General features: G+C 44.4%; 1 protein-coding gene across 1 annotated transcript in view; it reads right to left on the reverse strand.

The window, feature by feature from the left end:
• PKIA (cAMP-dependent protein kinase inhibitor alpha) overlaps positions 1-5,087 on the reverse strand; it is a 40,844-nt gene extending 35,757 nt beyond the window's left edge. The window contains exon 1 of the mRNA XM_083187283.1: positions 4,900-5,087. The gene's annotated coding sequence lies outside the window, so the exon portion shown is untranslated. The remainder of the gene's footprint in view (positions 1-4,899) is intronic.
• Positions 5,088-6,000: the final 913 nt, after the last annotated feature.

A 6,000-nucleotide genomic window follows, 5' to 3' on the forward strand; every position in this document is an offset into this window, starting at 1 on the left:
ACAACAAACACATCTGCCTGGGGGTGTGGGATGGCCGGCATTTCTTGAGTTGCCGGTCCAAGGAACTGCACCGTGATGCTGGGTTGCGGAAGACAACCCAAGTAAGGTAAGACATACTCAGCCTGCAGTTGCAGAGGGACACCAAGCCTAATGAGTGCAATGATCCCCTAAACTGCGATCACATCCCAGTTCTATGTGATCGCAACTGCAGGGCCAGATTCTCTAAAAGTGATAAAATAGTGAGTGATAAACAGCCAGCCAATCAGCTCCTGCATTACATTTTTCAAACACAGTCTGTGACCTGGCAGGCAGGAGCTGATTGGCTGGCTGTTTATCACTTTCCATTTTATCACTTTAGAAGCTTAGTGCATCTGGCCCTAAATCTGGTCCATAACACGATTCCTGGACCTCCCACCACAAAATGTTGTTCATGGGATTGGGTGGAGCTCACTCAAGTGGCCACTCCCCCTTTTCAAACATCCCTAAAAAAAACCTAAACTTCACATTCTCCAGGGAAGGAGGAGGGAGGGAGCAAGTGTGTTCAGTGAAATCAATAACCCCACTGTAGGTAGAGGAAACAGCTACATACAGTGACAGCAGCCTCCCTGCATTCACAGCAACCCAGCACACAGATGCTGGGTCATGTAAGAAGAGGGGAGTGTCCAGGGTTGGTAATAGGTCCAGCTACCACCTCCCCAGACTCCCACACCGGCTCCAGTGTTCCGCAAAGTGGGAGATTGTGGAATGCATTTGGAAACCCCTTTCTAGAAATCCCGTGTTTGATCCTGAACAGATGAAGGGTACCTGTGTATCACCTTTATGCACAATACACAACTGTCATGCCTATCTGAATGATAAGTGTCACTTTTAAGTGCACTTTTTTGACCCAAACACTTACACACTGCGGCACAATATCATCTCATCGGGAGTGACTGATATTATGCAGCCCTCCTTATGTCGGCAATTGGCACCTACTCTATGCCACCCTCCTGATGACGGCAATTGGCACCTACTCCAACTTAAATAAAATATATCCCACTTTTTTGGGTATGCAGTTGAACTTTTTAGGACTGCAACTTTGTGGTAAAAAGGATTAGAGTTTTTTTTGTTGGGTCGTTTGTTGATTCCCTTTTGACATGTGTTCTTTTTATTTTAAGACTATTTACTAATAAACCTTTCACATATTACCTCAGTCCCGGGTTGGTGACTTATGGACCGGTTCCAGGTGCGTTGTGAAAGCACCACAGCTTATAAACAGGGTCGACCTACTTGGAAATCTGATGCAGGTTATAAGAAAGGTAAAACCCAGGTCGCCCTCTGTATAATGGCTTCAGTGTGAAAGCGCCAGGCCCAGGTCGGAGTTGGGACAGACCTGGGATCTTAACCCGGCTTAGCGATGTGAAAGGCGTATCACTTTGCTTAAAATTTGTTTTTAAGCTACCAATATTTTTTTTTAATGTGTATACAGCAGCTCATTAAATACTGTAACTGGAAAGTAAGTTTCTCTAAGCCTACCCAAAACGATGCATAGAACCAGTATTACAAGATTCATAGTTGCACATATTTTACCCTGCCTAGCTGCCCCCACATGGAAACCCATATTCATGTTATTTGTTGTAGGTTTAGGAAACTGTCTCTTTACTTATTTCGGAAATATGTATCCATCACTGAATTGAACCATTACTGTAATTCACTCCACTGTCAAAATGTGTAAATCATGTGGGCATTTAATATTTGTAGACAGATGTCATTCTTGGACATGAAAGCAGGGCCGTAACTAGGGTGGTGCGGAGAGTGCCACCGCCCACAGGGCTGCAAGATGGGGAGTGTTTATGGCAGCACTTGTCAATTATCTGTTTTAATTACTTTCACTTGTAAGCTTCCCTCTATAGCTCAATGAGTAAGGTGTTTGACAGGAATACAAAAGTTTATGGGTTTGAATCATGCGTATGGCAACATACTGAAATGTTTTATTTACTAAAAGGTAATATAAGTGAATTAAAAAGAGCTTTTCAAGTAAAGTGCATGAATGTGGCATAAAGAGGACCTTGGGCCAAATGTAATAGGGTGAGAGTTTCAGAAAGTGAGAGATTTTGGGAGACTTTTACCCTTTTTTTTAAAGCAGCAATCAATTACATGGCAAAACCAGGTTGATTTTGCCATGTAATTGATTGATGCTTTAAAAAACATGGGAAAACTCTCCCAAAATCTCTCGCTTTCTGAAACTCTCACCCTAATACATTTGGCCCCTTGAGTTTCTATTGGAAAGATGGGAGCAGGGTCAATTCTCTTTCTGATCCAGGGCACCAAAAACTCCAGTTATGCTCTGCAAGAAAGTAAATTGTATTTACAACGACCCGACACCTTATTAGTTGGGAAATGTAAAAAAAAAAGTGCTCTGCTGACAGAGGGATAGAGTATAGCAGGCCACTGCAGCACAGGATATGGGACTGCAATGTCAGCGCTTGTTGGGGAAAACCGTTTTTGCTGACATACAGTGTAGATCTCCCATGTCCCAGCTTAGTACTGTATGAGGAAGGAGGCAGTCTGAAGGACAAACCATTTTGGGCGTGGATCATTAGGAGGCAATCTGAAGGACCCAACCATTTTGGGTGTCGACAAGCATAAGGTCGACAGTCAATAGGTTGGCCACTATCAGTCGACAGGCAGAAGGCAGACACAGGAAAAGGTCAGCATGCATTATGTCTATGTGGGCAAAGGGTTGACAGAATCAAAATGCTGCCACGGGAAAAGGTTGACATAAACGCTTTTGAGTTTTTTTGTATCTATGTCGACATAGGTCGACATGGACAACATATTAGTGCTTTGGGCGCACTATTATATTCTCCTACTATGCCCACTGGGATGGTAAAGTATGAACAAGTCAGAGTTTTTTGAAAAAACTCATGAAAACCTCATGTCGACCTTTTCCCAAGTCTACATTTTTTCATGTCAACCTTTTACTTGTGTCAGCCTTTTGACCATGTCTACCTAATGCATGTCAACCTTTTTTAATGTGTCAACCATCTGCCTGTCGACCAATAGTTATACATAGATTTTTAGGGAACTGCGCATGTGCAGCAGCGCAAACCCTGAATCTGTAGTCGCATTCCGAAAAAATGCAACCGCAGGGTTGGCAACAGGGCAGGGACTGATTGTTGCAGGGCCATGGTCTCAACAATGGGGTAGTGTCCTGACCATTTGAGGGGCTGTAGCGGCTGCGTGACATCACATGCAGCCGCTATGACCTGAAAGATGTCGGCCCCGTTCCATTCGCAGCTTGGCTGTACAGCCAGATGGCTACTGGTGAAATGCAATAGGTGCAGCAAACAACTCTCAATTTTGCATTGTGGGGCGGTAGCCGGCATGTGGCTGCTGAAAGTTGTAGTATTGTGAATCCTTGCAAAACTACAACTCAAGGTGAATCATACTTGCTGACTTTAGTTTTCTCCTCTCTGGGAGAAGCCCGGAGCGGAGACCTGATAGTAGCATGTCAGGGGGGTGGGGCGGGGCAGGCGTAATCAAGCCCCGCCCCATTACAGTCAAACAACGCAATTCACGGGACCGCAAATTGGGGAGGGGCTAAAATGACGAGATTTGCGTCAGTTTAGCCCCACCCCTTGCCGTGGACCCGCGACAAGCAGCATTTGTGCAGCATGGAAAGGGGGGGTGCGGGGGATGCCTGTCCAATAAGGGAGGATTGGCCTACTTTCGGGGGGCCGGGAGGGGGAACAGATTTTCGGGAGCCTCCCGGCAATTGCGGAAGGGTAGACAAGCCTGAGGTGTCATTTATTTTCTATTTTTAAATCATTTTCTTTGCCAGTCCCACATTGCGCATGTTTCATCCAACTAAACATGCATGTGCGTAAGGGATGAATGTTATAGCAGCCCTAAATCTCACCACTCACATCAAATATTGCTTCAGAAGCAGGATAGCGTGATATTTTATTAATAAGAAGATTTATATATTGCTGCGTAAAAGTGGTGATATAAAAAATGCCCTATTGCTTAAAAAAAATAAAAATCTTATTTTCCTGTCTTTCAGACATAACCCCAAATATGCTGGTGAACCTGCTCAGTGCATCGAGTGTATCATTTGATTATACAATCAGACACAAGCTGCATTCCTTGGGGCATCTGTAATCTGGGCCATCAGGTTCATTAGTGCCCTGTAAATAAAGCATTTGGAAACCACACATTTACTGACCTAATTTTGGGGGGTAAAGATTGCAGTATTCTATCATTTTACATTCTTTTGGATGAGTACATGCTCATTTGTTAGGCATCTGCAATTTAAGAGCAGGCAGATGCTGTTGCTTGGCAACAAAGCATGGCCTATTTGGTACCATCATATCAACCAATGGCTGGCTGGATATTTTTTTTTTGTTGTACACATGCTACAAAAGAGGCCATTGTATGGCTTTAATAATTAATAATCTACCAGAAGGATTTAAGATTTTTTTCATAGCATGACCCCCCGTCTGCTGACAGAAAACCAACTAGTCCCTGACTGATTGCAATTAATCAGCGAGACATACTGTAGCCTGCACAGTGTGACAGGTGTAACATCAGATCATTGCTATCGGCTCACAGATTTGTATGCTGCCCTCCCTGTTAGCACTATATGCATGTCTCTGGTGCAGAACACATACTGTGTTACACACACAGCCAGTAGCTGCATTACATAATTAATATCTTAGGTGCATTTTCTCTATTTTGATGTGTACAGAGGGTTAAGGATGGTTGCTGCAATCGTCTCCAAAATGAGGAAGCCACATCAATCTCTGCAGTTGCTTAATTGCATTTCCCTGGTATAGTAGCTTTCACAATGCAGGATATTTGTCACATACAGTATGACAGCAAGTGCAAATCACATTTATCCTGAACATAAAATCTTACCTTTATGCGTCTTCTTAAAAAAAAAAAAAAAAAAAAGTGCAAGCCTTGTGGTTCAGCTGATTCCAGCAGAGAGGTTATGCAGCTCCTGGATCTGGCTGATCGGGTGATGTTAGCAGGCAGACACGAACAGTGTGTTTCCCATCCAGACCAACAGCTGCTGCCGCTTCTCTCTCTCTCTCTCTCACGCTCACTCTTCCTTTTTTTTTTGGGGGGGGGGGGGGGGGGGGGCGGCTTTCTCACATGTGTGCATTGCTTTTTTTTACATTTGAAATAGCTTTATCACTAGCATTTAATAAGGAACAGCATTTTGTGATAGCTTTTTAATTACATGGTGAGGTAGGGTGAGGTTCTTCACAAATAGAAGAAGTGAATAGGATAAAAGCAAATATTTAGACCAATGTATTTTCTTAAGCCCCGTACACACAGAGCGTCGGCGCCTCTATGCTGAGCAAGGTGCTTAAGCACAGATCACTCAGCCACACATCACGGCACACAAGCGATGCTTCCGCGATGTGTGCTGAGCAATCTGTGTTGATCAAAATACTGTGATCTAGCAGGATAGACAGTGCGTGCGACACGCGGCCATCACTATTGGGCATACACACAGAGTGATCCATGCTTCATTTCTAAGCTACCTGGTCAGATCACTTAGAAATAGGGCTTAAATCTCCCCGTGTGTATGCCCCATTAAGCTTGGTACACACTAGATCACGGGCAAACAATGCAACATCGTCAACGATTTCCCTGGGAGGGGGACCCCTTTATTAGCCAGGGCTGACCAGCCTAGGTGAGAATACGCTTTGGCCGGGGAGCTTATGTAAAAAGTCACCCCCGGCTGTGGCATTACACCGCTGGTTGTTGGAGCCCAGTGCTAGTTATAAAAATACGTCCCCATATATTTATAATCAGGATCTGTCCATGAGCCTGGTGCTGGTTTCTGAAATACAAGGGAACCCAGATCTTTTGTTCCCCTGTATTAATGGAACCAGGTCTGGCTCAAATAGGTAGATGGTATAGTGTGTATGTCACCAGGGCCCCTAGGAACATAAGGGTGGCTGGCTACATAGCCAAAATTGACCTGCATGTTCAGCCGATAGAGGG

This window comes from Crinia signifera, chromosome 5 (genome assembly GCF_055691185.1).
Source record: "Crinia signifera chromosome 5, ASM5569118v1, whole genome shotgun sequence".
In the NCBI taxonomy this organism is placed as follows: Eukaryota; Metazoa; Chordata; class Amphibia; order Anura; family Myobatrachidae; genus Crinia; species Crinia signifera.